We start from the raw sequence: 21,010 nt of genomic DNA on the forward strand, positions 1-21,010 counted from the left end.
TTGCTTTACACCGGTATCTATTTTGTTCTATCTTAAAGTCTTTTGTTTTTACTTTGCTCCCCATTGAAGTTCCTTGGTGATGCCAACTCAAGAACACACCCAGGGTTTGTTGCAAGGCTCACTCCCTGAACGTGAAACTTCCTGGTGTACAGGGGAGGGGAGCATATCCGTCATTCATCGTACCGATCCCAGTACTGCTGAAGCCACTTGTTACCCAAAAATGAAATATTAAAATAAACATTCAGCTGTTTAGCAATAGCATATACTTTGCTAGGTAACTATACCATTTTTAAAAAATGCTGAATAAATGAGACTTACCCTTTGAAGAAGACTTCAATAGATGATTTGGGAAGCCTTCCCTCTCTATTTCAGCTTAATCCAATTTAGGTAAATTATAGAAGCCTGTCAGGTCCGTCCAGAGGCTGTGGAGACCACAAATGCGAGGATAAAACAAGTCCCTCCTCCTAAATTTACATTCATTTAGATCAGTTGGAGTGCTAGGGGTTGCAAATCCCAAGTGATATATATAAGGTGTTTTCCTTGATGAGTGAGTAGTAACTGTTTTCCCCAGCCAGTGAGGATCTTGGGTTTCCACCTTTTAAAGCTTCAGGTTGTTCTTCAGCTATTCTTTTTATATTGCATAACCCTGAGGGCCTTATATCCGACTTCCATATTTAATGTATTTTAATTCGGCTTTGTGATGATCTATATGTGCGCTCATGAGCTCATCTTCCCCTTAGGACTTACACAGGTAGCAGAGATTAAAACTGGCATTCCTTACTTCTTCCTGGCAATAGCAAGTCTGACTTCACGAATACCTTTATTTCTGCTCTTGCCATCCAAGTGTCGAGAGAGTGTGATTACTTGATTAAATAAATAAAACAAGGTCTTTTGGACGATCCTTTCATAACACCGTGACTACGGTAAACTGGCACCACACGCACATCCTGTCTTTTCCTCTTCTTCAGATGCTCCCTCTCTAATGTTTTCATTCCTGTGAGTTATCCCTTTGCAATCTGGAAAGTTTTGCATCGCTTTCTCACAGCGTACCATATGCCTCATCCCATGAGTATCTTCCTCTACCATATCTGCCCTAGACAACACAATAAAGTTTGCATTGGAAGAGAAAGAAAATTATTTTCCTTCCATTTCTTTCTTCTTTGGGCAAGGGAAGGGGGATGGAAGAAGAAGATGCAAGTGGGAGAGAAGCAGGGGCCAAAACAGAAACCAGTGAACCTTGATTCAGCTGTGTCACATTGGAGGAGGTCTTGGTCTAGAGCCATCCTTTTTTTTTTTTTTTAAGATTTTTTATTCATGAGAGACACACAGAGAGAGAGACAGAGGTAGAGACACAGGCAGAGGGAGAAGCAGGCTCCATGCAGGGAGCCCGACGTGGGACTCGATCCAAGGACCCTGGGATCACGGCTTGGGCCAAAGGCTGAGCCACCCAGGTGTCCGGATCTAGAGTAATTTGTAACTGAAATGATATATACCACCTTCTGTCCCCATTTCTCAAGTATTTCCCACTTCCTCTCCTCCAGCTGCAAATGTCCTCGTTTAATCACTGCCCTACTCTATGATGTGGCCATCTGTGTATCGTCTCATCTCCCTATTAGGATTCTACTACTTGGGCACCTGGGTGGCTCAGTAGGTTAAGATCCTGGGGTCCTGGGATGGAGCCTGGCATCAGGCTCCCTGCCCAGCAGAGAGTCCGCTCCTCACCCTGCCCTCTGCCCTTCCCCGCTGCTCGTGATCTTGCTCTCAATTAAATATAATAAAATGTTGGGACGTCTGGGCGGCTCAGTGGTTGGGCATCTGCCCCTGAATAAATAAATAAAATATTTAAAAAAAAAAATAAAATGTTTTAAAAAATAGGAAAAAAAAAAAAGATTCTGCTACTTTTTGTACTCTCTGCCTTTAGGACCTAGGTGGGTCTTAGGCTTTTGATAAATGTTTGCTGGATTGAAATAAACTGCTTAGCCTTGCTCAGACTCCCTGTTTCTGGTAGGTAGTAGAAGAATTTGATCTCAAGTGACACTTTTATCTGTACTGCCCACTATGAAGGTATAAAGACCAAACACACTATAAGAAGGGTGACATGATGGACTTTTAAACTGCAGCACAAAACATTTTAATACTTTTTTTTTTTTTTTTCCCTGAACAAGCTCATGATGGATGAACCATTCTTAATGTTTGGTGGTATAAGCCTCAAGATGCAGGCAGAAATGTTTTTGTGATTTTTAAATACTTTCCACCTAGCATGGATAATAATCAAGGATAATTAAAATACACGAATGTGTTTTGTGCAACTTTCACAAGTTCGCAAAATAAAATGCAGCTTAACCTTGAGCCTGTCTTCAGCCATACGGACGCAGTGGACAGGATCACAAAATATTTAGAGCATCGCTGGATTGTAGGTCTCTGTGTTACCCCACATTTAGATCTGGAAAAGCCACAGATTAACTTGCCTCAATTTTTTTTCTTCTGCAAAATTGAGCTGGGTCAGGAGAGGGAGGGACAGAGGAGGGAAACTAATAACTGTGCAGTGTTCCTCTGCACGTCCCGCCCTGTTCTTGCAGATGCGAGCTGTGAGCTCCCTCCCTCTCAGCAGCAGAGACAAGGAAGGGAAGGCACCTGTCGCTGGTAGCAGGTTGTTGTTAGGCTGGTTTATGTAGGGGTTTTAGGATTTTATAAAAAGACCAAGATATCCCACCGTATCTGTCTTGCTAAATAATTACAATTATATTTTTAACCTCTTGGAGTCAACTCGTGCATCTTTATTTCTTCCCTTTCACCTAGGCTTTGAACACATGTGTTTATATGATGAATTGGAAGTTATACTGCAATTTGCGTGCATTGAAATACTACATATATCTTAAATAATTATCGTAATTTTTAACCCGGCAAGGCAATCTGTAGTATAGATACTATAAAATTGGTCTTGAAAATGTTTTTGATCACCTGGGGTGAGAAACTTTATTTATTTTTTATTTTTTTATTTTTTTTGGTGAGAAACTTTAATAGACACTTAAAAAAAATTCTGATATTAGTTTCAAGGAGCAGTTGCCTATGCTTTTTTTCTGGGAGTGGCTGACATTCCCAAGCTGCCAGGGCTCTGGGACACCAATGACAGCAGTCTCCAAACTGAGGAAGGTGAGGTGCCTGGGTGGCTCAGTCAGTTAAGTGGTTAAGCATCTGCTTTTCACTCAGGTCATGATTTTAGGGTCCTGGGATCGAGCCCTGCCTGGGGCTCATGCTCAGGTGGGGAGTCTGCTTCTCCCTGTCCCTCTGCTCCTTCCACCCCCTGCCTGCATGTGCATGCTCTTTCTCTCTCTCAAATAAATAAATATAATCTTTAAGAAAAAAAAAAACAAACAGGAAAACTAAAAAAAAAAAAAAAAAAAAGGCTCACAAGATTGCCGTTTTAAGGCATCATTAAAACCTTGAGGAAAAGAAATCCCACCAGAGACAGCATTTTTGCTGTTGAGCTAGATGACAAGCCCCCTCTTCCCTTGCTGAGGGTGAGAAACAGCCTAGATCCAACCAAGGATGTGGAAACCATGAGGTAAATAGCTGTCTGCCCACAGTGTGAAGAGTAAGCCCCAAGGAAACAAAATGAAATAATGGAATACGGAGATGGTGATTTACTAGATTAGGACACAGGCAAAATTGGAAATCCTCCACCGTCTGATAGACCAAGTGTAGGTTGGACCAAGAGACCAAGGTTAGGGGAGTATGTGATAGGTGCGCACACTTTGCACCTCTTTGGGCCCCACCATGTTCAAGATAAAGATAAAATTATCTTTTTAATTAATAAAGATTTATTTATTAATTTAATTTAATAAAGATAAAATTATCAAGATAAAATTATCTGTTTAATAATGTTTAAGAGTGGGGAAAAATATGCCTGGGTGGCTCAGCGGTTGAGCATCTGCCTTTGGCTCAGGGCGTGATCCAGGGTCCTGGGATCAAGTCCCACATAGGGCTCCCTGCGTGGAGCCTGTTTCTCCCTCTGCCTGTGTCTCTGCCTCTCTCTCCATGTCTCTCATGAATAAATAAATAAAACCTTTAAAAAAAATAAGAGTGGGGAAAAATAATGTTTGAGAGTTGGATAGTTGGGATCAAACCGACCTGAGTTCAAGTCCTGACTTTGTCATTTATCATGTTGTATAACTAATATCATCACCCCCATACATAAGTCTCCTCTTTCGTATTTGTGAACTGGAATAATAATTACACTGACTTCACAGAGTACTTGTTGTTCAGGTTGGATGACCTACTGTGTGTAAACAAAACACTACGCACAGTGCCTGGCACTGACCTTCTCAGTGAATGTTAGCTACAAACAATGAGTCATCAAGTGTCCAACTTCTCTTATCTGTTAAAGGGTGAGAGTCGAGGAAAGCCCCTGCAGTATGGGAAATCATATTGATTGTGTCCCTCCGATCAAGGGCTGCTGTCCACCCTCTCTTCTTGTTATCTTGGATGGCCTTCCTACCTCTCATCCCCTTGCTGCTGTCGGAGGTTGCTAAAGACATTCCTTCCTTGGAATGTTTACTAAATGCCAACTCTGTGTCAAGTAGTAGCTACGTGATGCGGGTGTGTTGGTGAACACCTCACAAGCATAGCTGAAAAGGTAGGCAATAAACAAAATAAACACACAAATACAATACATGTCACTTGTAAGAAGAAAAAAATGGGACTCCATTCTCAATGGATTGACAAGGGAAGCCCTTCCCGGGGAAGGGAAATAGAAGCGAAGAGACCAAACATAAGAAACAGCAGACAAAAAAAAAAAAGAAGAAACAGCAGACATGGGGCACCCGGGGGGCTCAGTGGTTGAGCATCTACCTTCGGCCCAGGCTGTGACCCCGGGGTCCTGGAATCGAGTCCCACGTCAGGCTCCCTGCATGGAGCTTGTTTCTCCCTCTGTCTGTGTCTCTGCCTCTCTCTCTGTGTCTCTCATGAATAAATAGATAAAAAATATTAAAAGGGGGAAAAAAAAAAAGAAACAGCAGCCATGGTTTCTGTCCACACCTTATGGCCTTTTTCTGCAGCACTTGTGACAATTACCAGGCTTACTGGTCTTGTAACCCCCGGGTCGTTCTAGCTATCACCATCCAAACATTCAGGACAGACTATTTCCTGCCAAGAGTGATCCTAGGGGCAAGTCATAGATGTAGCAGCTGGGCAGCCACATACACACTTCTGCAGGCTGTACTACATGCACCACTGGGCAAGCAGAGTGTCCCAGCACAGGGCTGCGCTCACTGCCTCTGAGGACGGGGTCCTTTTCTACCCTATAACCAGCTAAGGGCCCGATGCAACCTCAGAAGCACGCTTATAATACAGTGAATGGTTTTTCCAAAGCAGGCTGGCACTGGGGACTCAAGGTTCGATCTAGGAACAACCCAACTTAATCCCAAGGTATAGGGACAGAGAGGATTCATATTCCTGTAGCCCTGTACCAGGATTTATAACCACCTTTCAGGGGAAGTGTGTGTTTCTTCCTCTTGGCATCAGGAGGGTCATGGCTTGGGGCTGCCTGGGTGGCGCAGTTGACTAAGTATCTGACTCTTGATTTTGGCTCAGGTTATGATCTCAGGGTCGGGAGATGGAGCCCCGCATAGGGCGCCGTGCTCAGTGGGGAGTCTACTGGGGATTCTCTCCCTCTCCCTCTCCCTCCACCCCTTACCCTGCACACCAGGGGAACAGTGGCTCAGACTAAGGCCTTGCACGTGCCACTTCATCCAGTAACTGCTCCCACAGTGCAGTCAGGGATGGTCCCCAGAGCTGTGACTAAAGGCCTCCTTCTCAGGCTCTCAAAACTAAGCTGTTCTCGTTGGATTCAGAATGATTCTCCTTCATACCAGAGTAGCATCATCCTTCCTGATTATCTAAAAATAAGCCACAAAGAATCCCTTTGTGGGAGTAACACAAGAAAAAAAATAGTCAGAGGGAAAATGTAGGAGACCATGAGCTAAAGACAAGAATATGTCAAGTTAATGTTTGCATACTCCAAGCAGTATCTAATTAAAATATTTCAGAGGCTAGAGGGAAGTTTTTATAGCAAATTGTGTTAAATTGGTTTCAATAGGTTTAACCCCCAAAAATCCACATATAATATTCTTTTGGCCAGCTTTCTTACATATTAAAACTTAAAATTATGCAGAGAAATTTCTCAGGCTAAGACATGTTTTGGCCTAATTAGAAGCACTTCAGACTAGCAAGCAGAGCTCTGATTTTAAAGATAGCACTTATACTTGAGGCAAGAACTAACAAAACTGGCCAGACTTGATTTCCATCAAGGTTTCCTTGGAGGGAATTAAAGAAAAAGAAGAAAAAGGACTGAAATGACAGGAAGCAGAGCTGGACATTAATAGCGCACAAATTTTATGTGGACTCCAATGCATTAATTTAGGAAAATAGCATGCTCTCACCACTGTTGGAGGCTATACAAATTACAACTCTAGCTAATAGGTGTCACAGTTACCAAACAATTCAATCCCAATCCTGAAATCCTGTTTTTTGTTTTGTTTTGTTTTGTTTTGTTTTTTTGTTTTTTTAGCAGGCAGTGTATACATATTAATTTCAAGGGGTGTTGTAAAAGTCTCAAAATAAAATTAATGTTTATTTGCCTGAAGTTTTAAAAGAAATAAGCATGGAAAAAAAAAAAAGAAAGAAGCATGGAATACAACTTTTGGTGGTGGTGGGGATTGTGAGGTTATTCTAAAAAGACTGATAACCTTGATTTCAGGGACTGCCATTTTTATTCCTGGGCCACGAACACGAGTGACATCTCTTTTAAAAGATTCATGCAAAGAAACAAACACTCTGTAAAGAGAGAGTACATTAAAAAATTGTAATCACTAAAGAATGCACTTAGGTCATAAAAATTTCACTGCTGCGATCTCTCCCTTCCCTTTGGCCCTCTCCCTCGCCCGTCCTCAGCTGCCTGCCTTGAAAATCAGATTTGCACTGACTCTCTTTACATAGATGTAAGTTCTTTTCTTCTGGATGTTTTCCTTCAGAACAATAATGAAAGGTAGGTTTCATGTACAAAGAAATGATCGACAATCTCTTGAAGTTTAGGTAACCAGGAAAACTGTGTACACAGCAAACTTTGCAGTAATAGGTCTAGAACTGACGTAAAGGGAGGCCATGGAGGCCCAGTGGCCTTTCAACCTACTGCTCAGATGTGACAGTCTGGATGCTAGGGAGATAGATGCACTGATCAGCTTTGAGATTATTCCTCAGCCAGGCCACTTTAGAACTCCGAGTGGGGGATTAAAAACAACATAGTTACAATACAGATCATGTATTCCTTCATTCACGCAAAAAATATTTATAGACAACTGACCATACTTGGGTTGCAGTAGTAAACAGAAACTACCAGAATCGTTAGTCAACTTGACCTAATTGACATAAACAGAGTGGTCCATCCAGAAACAGCAGCAGAATTCACATTTTTTTTTTCCACTGTACATGAAACATTCAAGATACATCAGATTTTAGGTTTAAAATAAATCTCAATAAATTTAATAGTACTGAAAATTTAAAAAGAAAAACAAAAACAAAACGGTGTCTGGCCAAAAAGCAAGGATACAAGAAAGCAGTAGTTTTCTAGATATGTAGATAATTCTCAAGCAGTTAGATTAAACAACATACTTCCAAATAACCCAAGGTAAAAATAAAATATGTTGAAATCAATAAAAGTAAAAACCCAACATAGTTGGGGTGCATGAGTGTCTCAGTGGGTTGAGTGTTTGCCTTTGGCTTAGATCATGATCCCAGGGCCCTGGGATGGAGCCGCACATCCCCATAGCATTGCCTGTTCAGCGGGGAGCGTGCTTCTCTCTCTCCCTCTGCCCCCTCCCCAAACTCGTGCTTTCTCTCTCAAATAAGTAAATAAAATCTAAAACAAAGGCAAAAACAAAAATCCCACAACATAGCAATTGTATGTAATGCAGCTAAATTAGAGTTTGATGAGAAATTTATAATACTAAATGCTTATATTACAAGAGAAGAAAGATTTACGATGAAAGAGGACTGGCTCTTGTTAGAACATATGACTCTTGATCACCAGGTCATGAGTTTGAGCCCCACATTGGACATAGAGATCACTTAAAAAAGTAAATACATAAATAAAATGAATGACCTAAGAGCTTTCACATTAAGCAATCACATTAAGGATTGATGCCTTCATTCTCTGTTAAAATAAAACAGTTAAGAATAAGATCAAAGTAAACCAAGGTAAAACAGAAAAAAGAATAGAAATCAGAAAATGGACAACAGGAAAAGAAAAATGAATAAAACCAACAGTCTTTTTAGATAAAATAAACATTATTCATGAGGCTAATACAAATTAAAGTCACATCAATCACCACTACAGGAACTAAAATTTAAAATATTGATAACACAGTATCAAGTTTTGGTGATTATGTAAAACAATCGAAATGCTTATACGCTGCTAGTGGGAATGCAAAGTGGTCGAGCCACTTTGAAAAACTCTTTGCAGTTCCTTTGAAAAATTGAATATACATTTATTGTACGATTCAGCAATCCCTCTCCTGGTTATCTACCCAAGAAAACAAAAATGTATATTCGTACAAAGGCTTGAGTGATATGTTCATAGGAGCTTGTTTGTAATAGTCAACAAATGAAAGCAACCCAAATGTCCATCAGTTAGTAAACTGATCAACAACTTGTGGTAGACTTGTTCCATGGAAAACTATTTCACAACAAGGAATAAACTACAAATACATGTAACAGTGAAAAGAAACAAGCCACTGGCCACAGACAAATCTCAAAAGCATTTTGCTGAGTGGAAGCAGCCAAAGACAAAAGAATGCACACAAGATGACTTCATTTATATGAAATTTTAAAAAGGTAGGCCCAGTGAGAGAAAGATGAGTAGGCCTTTCAGCGACTGAGGGCATGGGGGGCGGGAGGCCGAGACGATTAATAGCAGAGGGGCAGGGAGTCCTTATGGGTGTTCTGTATGTTGATTTTGGTAGTGGTTATGGGGATTGCACATTTGTCAAAACTCTTCTGAATATGTACTCAAAATTATTAAATTTTATTCTATGTAGATGATAAATAAAGCTGAAAAAAGTAGAAACTATATGTATGACATGAAAAAATCCACTGTAATCAAAGGTAGATTTTTAAAGAAACATGTTGCTAAGTCAGTTTCTGACATGCCAAGGAAATCCATCAAATCCTATCACTTCTTTGGAAAAAGAATGTTTGCAAACATGAGCGTATTCACATTATAAATTGAAGGTATACAATTACTAAAGAAAATAAAGTGGGAAAAGCAACCAAAAATTTAAAAGTGAAAAATGAAAAAAAAAAAAATGACTGGCATAAAGCATTTAAGACACTAAGAAAAAATAAACCAAAAAAAAAAAAAAAGAGAGAGAGAGAGAGAGAGAAGAAAGAAAGAAAGAAAGAAAGAAAGAAAGAAAGAAAGAAGGAAGGAAAGAAAGAAAGAAAGAAAAGGAAACCAAGAGAAGGAATGTTGTTCAAAATCAAGATGCGAGGTGCCCGGGTGGCTCAGTGGGTTGAGGGGCTGACTTTGGCTGGGGTCATGGTCTTAGGGTCCTGGGACGGGGCCCCATGTTGCTTCCCTGAGTTCTTCAGGCTCCCTGCTCAGCCAGGAGTCTGCTTTTCTCTCTCCGGCTGCCCCTCTCCTTGCTTGTGCTCTCTCTCTCTCTCTCAAATAAATGAATAAATAAATAAGATCTTAAAAAAAAGTCATGATGGAAGATCTGTTTATAGCAAAAAACACAAAGCTTGATGTCTTGATCAAGAAACAGAATAGAAAAATCCAATCAGATGGCTAAGACCCTGTGGGCAGCCTTAGTGTCAGTCTTGTGAACGCCAAGCAGCATAGGCCACTTCCAGAAAGTAAGTTCTATATTACGGGAAATGTGTTATCTAGACATCATTGATACCAATTAAATTTCGGTTTTTGCAACAAACCTTGCATTCAGAGCACACGTCTTGCTTGTGCAGAACACACAGCCACCAAATTCACATTCAAGGGGAGTTTTGCTTTGACTTCAGGACTAGGACTGTGTTCCCCTTTCTGGCAGTTGAGCCTACAAACTCCCTGGGGAATGAACGTTCCCTGGAGAGTCACAGCAGCTATCCTAACCTGCCTGACGTCATTACCACGATTTGACACTCCTCAGCCTACCCAACAGATGGGCCCTGTGCTCAGGTCTGATGAGACTACGGTTATTATAAGTGAGAAGAAGTCTAAAAGTGTGCTGTTGACTTAGAAAATTTCATTTTCTCCTTAAATGTAGGTATTCTTTAAAAAAAAAAAAAAGATTTATTTATTTACTAGAGAGAGAGAGAGAGAGAGAGTGCAAGTTGTGGGAATGCAGGGAGAATTTCAAGCAGACTCCCGGCTAAGAACAGAGCCCAGCGAGGGCTGGATCCCAGGCCCCTGAGATCATGACCTGAGCCAAAACCAAGAGTGGGCTGCCTAACCGACTGTGCCATCCAGGTGCCCCGCGATGTAGGTATGTTCTCGACCTAGATCCACTGACCAGAACTTTTCCCTCCATTTTTTAGACTGGTTAAAAGGAGGCACTCTATATCAAACTCCAACTGAATGATTTTGATGAATGCTTATTCCTGAAATACCTGCTGTCCTAAATACGTGAGGGAAACGATTCTGAGAAGGTGTGACCTTGAAGAGAGCCATGCACGTCCAGTGAAAATGAGCACATTCTTGAAAATACTGCGGGGCATGTACAGAAATAAGTAATTCTGATGCCACAAAACACCAGCTGTTTCTGAGGTTTCTGAGAACACCTTGGCAGCTTATGGGAAATGACATACAGAGGAGGCGTGATCTCTTACCTGTACCCACGTCCAGTGGGACTGAACAGCTCACTGCACTGATGGGCAATGGGATCCAAAGGGGCAAAGTGTCCCAGAAGTGGAGTCAAATGTGAGGCTGCAAGAGGCTATTAATGTTCAATCTCCAGGAGCCTCTCCCGACAGAAGTACCATGACAGTCAAGTTCGCTGCCACTCCGGCTGCTGCCTCCCAGAGAATGCTCTCTGGAGGCCAAGGGGCCAGCGCAGCCAATGTTTTGGCTATGTAACCCGAATTAAATGTGTTCTCAGGCCACAGCTCTTGTTCAACTGAGGTCTTGTGACTAGTTGTGTGTGAGATGTGTTTCAACCAACTTGTTCACAAGTCCTAAAACTGGCATAAATGTACTGGAGTTGACTTAAAATACTCATAGGACTGGATTTATGGTTTTCTTTATTTTTTTAAATTTTATTTATTTGTTCATCAGACATACAGAGAGAGAGAGAGGCAGAGACACAGGCAGAGGGAGAAGCAGGCTCCATGCAGGGAGCCCCATGTGGGACTCAATCCCGAGTCTCCAGGATCACACCTTAGGCTGAAGGCGGCACTAAACCGCTGAGCCACCAGGACTGCCCGGATTTATGGTTTTCTTGTATTTACTCCCATCCTACGAGCCTGAGTGTGGTTGCATTGTCGTCAGTGGATTCTGGGATTATGTACAACCTTGGGCACACCCCATGTGAACATCACCCAGTAGGTACATCAGTAGAAAAGTGGAGAAGGACTCTGATAAGGCAAAGGTACAATTGTAAATCCCATTGTTCTGATTTTTTAAAAAGATTGGTTAAGACCCAAGGAAAAAATACCACACTCTCCAGACTTAAATAGGGAGGTGAGAGACTTGGCTAAATTAGAATCACAACTTCTAATTCAAAAAGACACCTTTCCTCTGTTTAAAGCAAGCCCAGAAATAAATAAATAAATAAATAAATAAATAAATAAACAAACTAAATAAATAAATAAATAAATAAATAAATAAATAAATAAATAAATATAAAGCAAGCCCAGAAAACTGTTCTGGGTTCTTCATTAATTCAAGATGAATGACGCTTCAGAAGACACATATCTGAACGCTTCCTTCCTTTTGCCGGTTTTCCCAGCACATTGAACCACAGACAGTTTGACAAATAAGGTCAGAATCTGAACTTGCACACACTGATCATTAACTTCTCTGTAAGAAAATTGCTGATCAAGTGGGAGTGTCCAGTCACCATGGGGTTGAAACCAGGGCATTTTGATTTCTGATATGTAAAAGGAAACCTAACAGTGAGTATCATTGAAAAGTCTTCCATTTTCTTTGGAAGAGATACTTAGAAGTATCACAACAACCCTTGCTTTTCTTTGTGTATCTTGTCTTTTTGTTAGTCTTAACATTAAGAAATCTAATCTCTGTATTTTTATGCACTGATAGCAGAACAATAGAACTCTTATTAGAACACTCTTGTTAATGGAGTATTAAAATAATTTGATTGATGTCTTAAATTTAGATAACCCAGGCTGTGGGTTATCCCATAGTGGGGAGCATGGCTACAATTTTCTGTAAAGAGCCAAGGAGTAAATATTTCAGGCCATATGGTCTCTGTGGAAACTACTTAACTCTGCTCTTAATGGCAAGAAGGCGGCCCCTAACAATGCAGAAACGAATGTGTTTCTGGCCTATGTCCCAATAAAACTTTATTTGCAGCTGAAATTGAATTTCATATAATTTTCATGTCATGAATATTCTTCTTTTGATCTTTTTCAATCATAGAAAAATGTAAAGATCATTTTTATCGTGAAGGCTGTAAAAAATACTGGTGGTGGAGGACCTATGGGTGGCTCAGGGGTTGAGGGTCTGCCTTCGGCTCAGGTCATGACCTTGGAGTCCTGGGATCGAGTCCCACATCGGCTCCCTGTATGGAGTCTGCTTCTCTGCCTGTGTCTCTGCCTCTGTCTCTGTGTTGCTCATGAATAAAGAAATAAAATATTTAAGAAAAGCAAAGAAAAACAGGTGGTGGCTCTGACTTGGCATATGGAGAATCGAGTGTTGACCTCTGACTTGGAATCACACTGGCCCACAGTGGGCCTTGAGATTGCTGTAAAAAGACAAGTCACCATGCCCTGAACCAGGTGTAAGTAATTCAATAGTAATTTGGGGGTACTTGCACGTTGCACGGTTTGGATTCATCGTCAGGAATCCCCAGGAAACTGCTGCAATCATGGCTTCTCTGTTTTCCCCCAAGTATTAATAGTGAAAATCATGGAGGGTGGGCAGGTTGGGCACAGGTGGCTTGAAGCTGTCCTGCCCCAAACAGGGTAGGTCTTCCTAGTTCTGTTTTGTCTCAAATGTTGTTTTGAGTTTGGCAGTCTCTTCCATAATTTCTTTTCACCAAAATTTTCTAGTGAAGCTAAAGCTCCGGAAAGGAGTACCTTGTTTGTACAGAAGCCTGTTCCTTCAAGGATATGGTACTTGAATCTGAAAAACCAGAGAGGCAGGCTTAGGGACTGCCACAAAGGAAAAATTAGATAAAAATTTAAATCATATTTACTTGAGAGAGAGCGCGTGGGCATGTGCAAGCAGGGGGAGGAGAGGAGGGAGAGGGAGATAAGCTCCAGGAGATTCCTCACTGAGCACAGGGCCTGCCGTGGGGCTGGATCCCAGACCCTGAGATCACGACCTGAAAGGAAACCAAGAGTCATGCACTCAACTGACTGAGCCACCCAGGTGCCCCAATAAATAAATCTCTAAAAATATATATAAATAAACGGCTGCAATGAGACTTTATTTCATTTAAGCTTTTCTGTAAGAAGAGAAAAGCTCATACAGGCTGTTAACACAGAGGAGAAATCATTTCAGAATGAAAATATAGGAAACCAGCAGGATCCAATCCATTGCCATGGAGGCTTCCATATGTAATACCAATAGAACAACAGAGAAGCTGATAGCACAGGGCAATTTCTCTTAAAGCTCCAATTCTAAAAAAATAAAATAAAATAAAAATAAAAATAAAAAAAGCTCCAATTCTGAGCCGAATGTGCATACTTAGATTAGCAAATGGCTCCAATTGTTTTTTACGTTCAGATTCTTTCTTTTAGTTTTGCTATCTGGTATGAATCTCTGCTTCTCTGAGCTCCAACCGCCACCCACCCCTTGATTTAGCAAGACTTTCCAATCGACATATTTCTTCTATTGTCTTCTCCCAAGACACCCACTCTCTCAAAAGTCCAAACCAAAATCTTAATTCAGTCTAATCCACTTCCAAAAGATTCTTCTGTAACTCTTAATGCAAGCACTTGATGCCCTCTTTTAAGAATGTAGCCCAAAATTATACCCTGAAGCTACAACAGTCTACACGCCCCCCACCCCCGGGAGTTACCATGACAACTCTGGGATAAGCTTCAGGAAAACAGCCACGAGTTTCATCCTATTTCCATGGCTGTGTTACACACACAGCCCCATCTTGCCCTTCGGGTCCCAGCAGGGGAAAGATCAGGACTCCTTCTTCGGCTTTGATGTGCTTCTTTGCAAAGATGAGATTGGAGAAAGAGGCTACCCTCTCCTTGAAATGATTGCAGTCAAAAAAAGAAAACTTGCCAAAATTCTGGAGTCAGATTTTGCTTTGCAGCCTATTTTTTGTTCAGCTTTTCCATTTTTTTGTACCCCCCCCTTTTTTTTAAATATCAAGAGTATGGTTACAAATCTCAAGCTATGTCTTACAATATTGGGTGTCCCACCGTCACAGCTTTACAAATGCAGTGAAGGACTCACTTTGGGAGGCTGCTGTTTTACCTTGAGAAGAGTTTGGAATCTGACTAGGTACAGCAGCTGGGGGGAGGTGGGGAGAAGGGTTTTGTTTTATTCATAACACAAACTAGATCTCCAGTCAAGAGCAAAGTTGACTCCCCCATGCTCCAAATCTTCAGTTAGCATATCTAGAAATGTCTGGTCACTAAGCTGTCAGGGCATTGGGCCAAAAAGATGGAAAGCCATAAATAGTTCATCTCTGGGCCAGGGTACAGACTTAACTTATTATTATAAGTAAAAAGGAATGAACTGCTAAGGTGGCTCTTTTGGAAGGCTTTTAGAATCGCGTGCTAAATACAATAAGCTCTGGGCAGACTTCAGATAGTTTATTTTAGAGTTCTATAGAAATGTTTAAAATTTAGGGATTCAAACAGTGCAAAACACAGCTTGGCCCGCTGAAGTATTGCAGCTGTAATCAGGGCCCTGCTGACAAGTGTCTTGAATATTCCTCCCCGTTGTTTTCCTGGGGCCCTGCATACAGGGAGGGCCGTGTCTGTGGTTTACCTGTTACACACCTGCCCTTCAGTCCTTGAAACCTCAATTATTTGGGTTTCACAGCCAACAATGGGCTATTTACTAATAGTAGGGTAATGCTTCTCCTACCCGTAGGACCCTTAAGAGAAAATCTATTACACACACAGCTTTATTTGTAGATAGCATTTAGCAAACTATCAACATTTCGGTGTTGGCCTTTGAGAACTGACCAGTACTTCTGCTTGTGGTGATTAAGAAAGAGGGACATGGGCGTTGGGAATAGAAACCCCACTTGAAGAGGACAGCACATTAGGAAAAAGAAAGGAAGTTTAAGAGGAAGAAGAAATTCCAGGCCCTGAGGTGCATTGGGATGGCACCTTCAGAAAAGGGTAATTGGGACTTGAGTGCAAATCTCAGGGCCTGAGCTTCAGGGTGAAGTTATCAGTAAAAGAGTTTAAGACTTGGTCAGGTTTTAGAGAAAATGAAGATACATCTACTTGGCTATTGGAGCAGGTTACAGAAAGATAATTCAGAACTTAAATTTGTATTAATTAGGGGATCCCTGGGTGGCTCAGCAGTTTAGCGCCTGCCTTTGGCTCAGGGCGTGATCCTGGAGTCCCGGGATCGAGTCCCCATCAGGCTCCCTGCATGGAGCCTGCTTCTCCCTCTGCCTGTGTCTCTGCCTCTCTCTGTCTCTCATGAATAAATAAATAAAATCTTTTTAAAAATTTGTATTAATTATTAAAATTATCGTATGTTAAAAAGCTTGAGGATTGGGATCCTGAATCAAAGAAACAAACTGCTACCACTCATGCCAATAGAAGAAAAATAAAACTCAAGATTCACGTTACCTGGAACAAGAAAGACAATCTCACTGAAGCTCTGCAGAGTTGAGACCTTGAAGAGTTTTGAGCACACAGCAAGGTACAATAAAAAAAATTAATCCTATGAACACCCTTTATTGCTGATGTGTCAGAGATAGTAGGTTTATTTAGTGTGCTCACGACGTCGCTCTGTTTTAGTGAGAGGCAAAGCAGTCGTAAACCTTCTACGTGGCTACTCCTGACCTCTATTTCCTGAACACTGTTTCTCCTTAAGGTTTTAATCTTCTAAATCATAATACTTCCTAAGAGACAAGCGTTCAGAAATCTAAACTTGGCTTGGGCCTCCTACAGTGGGGAACTGAGAGAATTTCAAGTCGGAAGACGGTTTGTACCAACAGAGTTAATTCACACATCAGGCCTTCCAATAGCCCGGAGTCTGAGCTTCTATCCCAGGGAGTGGACACCCCCTCGTACGCTTCCAAGTTGGCATTGACCTGAAATGCCTACTCATCTGTCTGGGCCTGTGAGAGATTTCCTTTTATCTTTAAAATTGTACCCTCCACACGGCTAATCTAAAGGTGCAACACGTTCAAAAAGGTTAAGAGCACAAAGCAATTCCAACAGAGACTAGGTAACACAAGGCAGGATTTGCAAAGTCGTTCCGCATCATCTAGGTTCAGCATCAGGTCCCCAGAATCCACCGTCTAACCACCTTATCTTAGTCTTTGCATTATACGACATGTATGATAAGATGCAACTTTTCTTTGGTTCTTCTACTTCCACTTTTCCAACGTGGTCAGCATTATAAAAATGTCTTTTAAATGTCTTAAGGTCCAGGGGGCACAAGGGTGACTCGGTGGGTTAAGTGTCTGCCTTTGGCTCAGGTCATGACCCAAGGTCCTGGGACTGAGCCCTGTGTCAGGCTACCTCTCAGTGGAAGGCCTGCTTCTCCCTCTCCCTCTGCCTCCACCACCCCCCCAACTTGTGCTGCGCCCGGGCGCTCTCTCTCTGTCTCAAATAAATAAATAAATAAATAAATAAATAAATAAATAAAGTCTTTTTAAAAAGATGTCTTAAGGTGCCCATTTACATAATATGGAAATTTATCTGCACTTATTTTCATTGTTTATTGTCCTTCCTAACTTCCATTCACATTCATTTACTATTCCATTTCATCATTTCCGAACAGTGTTTTGCAATTCGAATCAGTCCTTCTAATTTGACTGGTTTAGCATAGGAACTGTTTTTAGCGTTGTTTGTCCTTTGATTTTTCTGAATATATTCCCTCATCACATCATTCAAGTATCTTGGAATTAATGATCAATTCTAGGAGATAAGGTCGTGCTAGCAACGTATCTCTTCCATTACAATGTTACGTATCTAACTGATTTAACAATTTACTAGTTCAATTCTCTGATCGGCCTGAAAATCTTTGCTGATCAAATTGCTTATTTTCTGACTAAATTACACACAAGCCTCAGATTATTTATCTGCTGTTAACTGAAGGACTCCAGTGTGTTTACTCTGCAAATTACCGAGACGTTACGAACAATCCACAGACCCATGTACCACTATCTGTGGCTGCAAGATTAGTTCACAGTAGGAATTAAAAAGATTTTTCTTGTTGAGTTGCCTTTTTTTCTAATCTGAAAAAAGTTTATTAGGTGAGGGGATTAAAGACATGCCACCCCAAAATATTCCCCTTTGGCATATTGATGATTTTGAACTGAAGGTGTATGAAGAGCTATTGGTCCCCCATTTCCCACCTAAAAGCAGGTATTACATTTTCAAGGAGAAAAGCGCCCTCCGTCTACGAGGAAGGGAACAATCTTGTCCTTAGAGATGTCACTGTGGGATGGACCTGCGTACCCCCTTACTAAAGTAACTCTTGTCTTCCCTTAGTCTCCCTTCTCCTATAATTCCTCATCACTGCCCCGCAACCCACGGCCCCAGCCCACACTCCTTTGTGTCTTATCATATCCTCACAATTTATGATCTGTGTAAAAACTTCCATAAGCTTTTGGGCCTGATGGCTTCTTCAGGTCTTCATTTTCTATCTGAGGACTCTCATGCATTTGTAAAAAAAAAAAAAAAAAAAAGAAAAAGAAAAAGAAAATTTGTATGTTATTCTCCCGTTAATCTGTTTTATGTCGATTCGATTCTTAGGCCAGCCCCAGAACCTAATAGGGTAAAAGAAATATTCCTCCCTGCCACAGCAAAGTACACACACACACACACACACACACACCTTCACATTTTTGCACATTACTTTATATAATGATGCCCGATAGTTTTGTCATATATCCAACATTCTACATCATCCTAGAATCTAGATGCTCAGAATTGAAAGAAATCTTGAGAGGATCACATCAAAGGTGTCATCTCCCTGCCTTTTTCCTCTTCACAATAGAGTGGACCACTCTATTGACTCCAAAGACCGTAAGTGAACAGTTAACCTTGCTTAGAGATATGGCAAAGAGCCAGTCACCCGACTTTTGTTTCTTCCTACAATGACTTCCTTTGAAAAACACAAATCTAACAATTTAAAGCTTCCAGTGAACGATTCCCTGTATATACAACAAACATCAATAGTTTAATTTTCTACGTGCCAGATGCTTACATTCTTCACTATAGTTAGTAGTTCCTAGATCTGTTACTCTGGTGAAAACATGAGAGAGGGATCTGGAAGGGGGAAAGGGACAAGGCACATGAATCTCAAGACTAAAGGCAGCAAAATTTCTCCTTGGAGAAGCAGTTTCTAGTGTGTAGAAATACAAGTTTATGTCTTCAAGAAAATATTCCACTAATACCCTAAAGCACTCTGCCATTCTTGATGCTTGGCCCATTGATATTCCCCATGACCTCAGTTCAAGTGTTTAAATAATAAGGAAATACACGCTACCTTACTAACTGTCCTTTCCATGGTGGTGGTGGTCATTTATCTTAAGTCTAGGATGAGTTGGACATGAGAAGACTTACCCCAGGAACAGCTTTCAAGGTGCATTGGCTCGAAAGAAAAAGGATATGGTTTTGCTCTCCCTTAAAAAAATGTTCTTCTATCTTGGTCAGGGGAGACAGGGTGAGAGGTCAAAATGGTCTCAGCCTGCCTCAGCCTAAAGTCTTCCTGCCCGGCTCTTTGGGAGGAGTTTACAGTTCTAATTAGCATCACAGTGGCTCCCCACCTAATCCTAATCCACCACATATTTCTAGCTTTTTGTCATTTTTATAGATTGCTAATTCTCTTTGTTTTTCCTAGTATGGGTCTTGTGTTCCTGAACTTCCAAACTTGACTTTATAATTGTATTGACTATAATTTCACATTTGAGATATAACTACATACTTCCTTAGAACTACTGAGATGGGAAGGTGTCAGGAATAGGAGAGTGTAATTCTAACACTTTATTTCTGTGTAGATATTGAGGTCTCAAGGAGAACATGAACGAGGGTGGGAAGGGTGCTTACCGTCTAGTCCCAGATAAAACTAAAACTCTCAGGAGGAAGTTTAAAACCCTGATAGCATAAGTATCATCATTTGCACCATCTTCAGTAACAACATTATTGCAACTGGTATTTTTTTTTTTAAGATTTTATTCATGAGAGACCCAGAAAGAGAGGCAGAGACACAGGCAGAGGGAGAAGCAGGCTCCATGAAGGGAGCCCGATGTGGGACTTGATCCCAGGACTCCAGGATCACGCCCTGGACCAAAGGCAGGTGCTCAACCGCTGAGCCACCCAGGGATCCCATCAACTGGTAATTTTTGGCATGCCTGCTGTGTCCTAGACATTGCACTAGGCATGAATTATCTCATGGAGTGCTCGGAACAACACTGTGAAGAAGGGGCTGCTACCATTTCCACTTAAAGGGAGAAAACTAGGGGTGCCTGGGTGGATCAGTCGGCTCAGCCTCCTACTCTTCCTTTGGGCTCAGGCCATGATCTCATGAGTCATGGAATCGAGCTTCCCATCAGGCTCTGCACTCAGCAGGCAGTTTGCTTGAAGATTCTCTCTCTCCCCCTCTCTACTCAAGCTCATGTGTGCTCTCTCTCTTAAATAAATAAATAAGTAAGTAAGTAAGTAAGTAAGTAAGTAAGTAAGTAAGTAAGTAAATAGGGGCACCAAGGTGGCACAGTCTGTTAAGTGACCCACTCTTGATTTTGGCTCAGGTCATCATCTGAGGGTTGTGAGATCAAGCCCCATGTTGGCCTCTTAGCTCAGCACAGAGTCTGCTTGAGATTCTCTCTCTTTCATCCTGCCCCTCCTGCTCATATTCTCTCTCTCTAAAACAAATAAGTAAATCCTAAAAAAAAAATTTTGAATAAAAATAAAAGAGGGGCACCTGGGTGGCTCAGCCAGTTAAGAGTCTGCCTTCTGCTCAGGTCATGATCCCAGGGTCCTGGGATCGAGTCATGCATCAGGCTCCCTGCTCAGCAGGAAGCCTACTTCTCCCTTTGCCTCTGCTATTCCCCTGCTGTACTTTCTCTCTCTCTCCCTGTCAAATAAATTTAAAAAAGTCTTTTAAAAAAATAAAAGACAAAACTACAGTTTACTGGTGTAAATTGACCTAATTTACTAGAGATACTAGTGAGTGGTACTCCTATACTATAAATACAGGCTAGCTGGTTTCATAGTTCCTGCTCTTGGAGCACTCACCATCTAAAACTGAACCTGCCGAGCAATTGACTTTTAGAGGTAAGAGTGATCTTAGATGTGGAGTATCTCCTTGAACTTAAAGGATTATCATGGCCTCATATTCTATTTATAAAGGTTTTAAAAAATTATTTATCTGTTATCTAATCATCTGACCAGACTGCTACTGATAGTGAATCAAGAGTATCAAATAATTTACCAATTCTTTATTTATGGAAAATATATTTAAAAAACATAAATCAAGAATTAAGGAGAGGCCAGGTGCCTGGGTGGAAAAGTCAGTTAAGCATCTGCCTTTGGCTCAGGTCATGATCTCAGGGTCCTGGGATTGAGCCCCACATCCTGCTCCCTGCCCAGCACAGAGTCAGCTTCTCCACCCCCTCCC

The 21,010-nt window shown here is 41.3% G+C and overlaps 1 protein-coding gene across 2 annotated transcripts in view; it reads right to left on the minus strand.

Moving 5' to 3' along the window:
* Positions 1–21,010, minus strand: part of SLC39A10 (solute carrier family 39 member 10) — a 136,379-nt gene that overhangs the window by 109,154 nt on the left and 6,215 nt on the right. The window contains exon 2 of one of the 2 annotated variants that reach the window (XM_072812870.1): positions 319–422. The exons of the other annotated variant lie outside the window; for it this stretch is intronic. The gene's annotated coding sequence lies outside the window, so the exon portion shown is untranslated. The remainder of the gene's footprint in view (positions 1–318; positions 423–21,010) is intronic. 2 annotated transcript variants of the gene reach the window in all.

Source organism: Canis lupus, chromosome 36 (assembly GCF_048164855.1).
Source record: "Canis lupus baileyi chromosome 36, mCanLup2.hap1, whole genome shotgun sequence".
In the NCBI taxonomy this organism is placed as follows: Eukaryota; Metazoa; Chordata; class Mammalia; order Carnivora; family Canidae; genus Canis; species Canis lupus.